Source organism: Cynara cardunculus (genome assembly GCF_001531365.2).
Source record: "Cynara cardunculus var. scolymus isolate 2C chromosome LG 2, CcrdV1, whole genome shotgun sequence".
In the NCBI taxonomy this organism is placed as follows: Eukaryota; Viridiplantae; Streptophyta; class Magnoliopsida; order Asterales; family Asteraceae; genus Cynara; species Cynara cardunculus.
In genome coordinates, this window is record NC_037529.1 from 60,089,524 (window position 1) to 60,090,584 (window position 1,061).

Sequence of the window (1,061 nt, forward strand, 5' to 3'; positions counted from 1 at the left end):
CTCTCTTCTCTCTCCGTCCCCTGGCCTCCGGCCTCCGGTGATACCACAGTGGTATCACAGTGCATCTTATATGTGCTTGGGTATCATATTGATGTCGATTGTGTGATTGATCGGAGATATAACACAGTGGTATCACAATGCATCTTATATGTGCTTGGGTATCACACTGTGTCTTTTGTTTAACAGAGTCAATATTTTGAGGTATCACCGGATGACGGTGGCCTGAGGCCGGAGGACGAGGGACAAAGAGAGGGGAGAAAATACCTAAAATGTCTTTGCATTAAAATTTTAATTCAAAATTACTAAAATTATAAATTTACTAATTTATCTATAGATTTGTGGTTGAGATTGGATCTCACGGTTACCACAAACTAGTTAGTTCTCCCTTGAATGTGCCTTTATATATATATATATATATATATATATATATATAGGGTATATTTCTTTTACAACCTTGTGTATTTGTACAACCCTTGCAACCCAATTAATTGAGGTATTTATAGAAATGATGAGAGTTCATTTATTATGATTTGAATATTTATGGAATATAAATAGAGTTCATTAATTATGATTAATACTTTATATTAGGAAACAATCAAAACTTCTATGAAATCACATATTCATCAAATAAAATGGACGGTTGAGATTGGGTTGTATTGGTTGCACAAATGTTAAGGGTTTTATAATAACCAACCTATATATATATATATATATATATATATATATATATATATGACGTTTCAAATGCAACCCATCACATWTGTACAACCAATGCAACTCAATCAATTGAGATATTTATGGAAATGGTGAGAGTTTCATTTATTATGATCTGAATATTTATGAAAGATAATTAGGGCTCATTAATTATAATCAATACTTTAGATTATAAAACAATTTAAACTTTTATGAAGTCACATACTCATCAAATTAAATGGACAGTTGGGATTAAGTTATATTGATTGTACAAATGGTTGCATAATAACTCACATTAATTTGATGAATATGTAATTTCATAGAAGTTTTTGATTGTTTTCTAATATAAAGTATTGATCATAATTAAT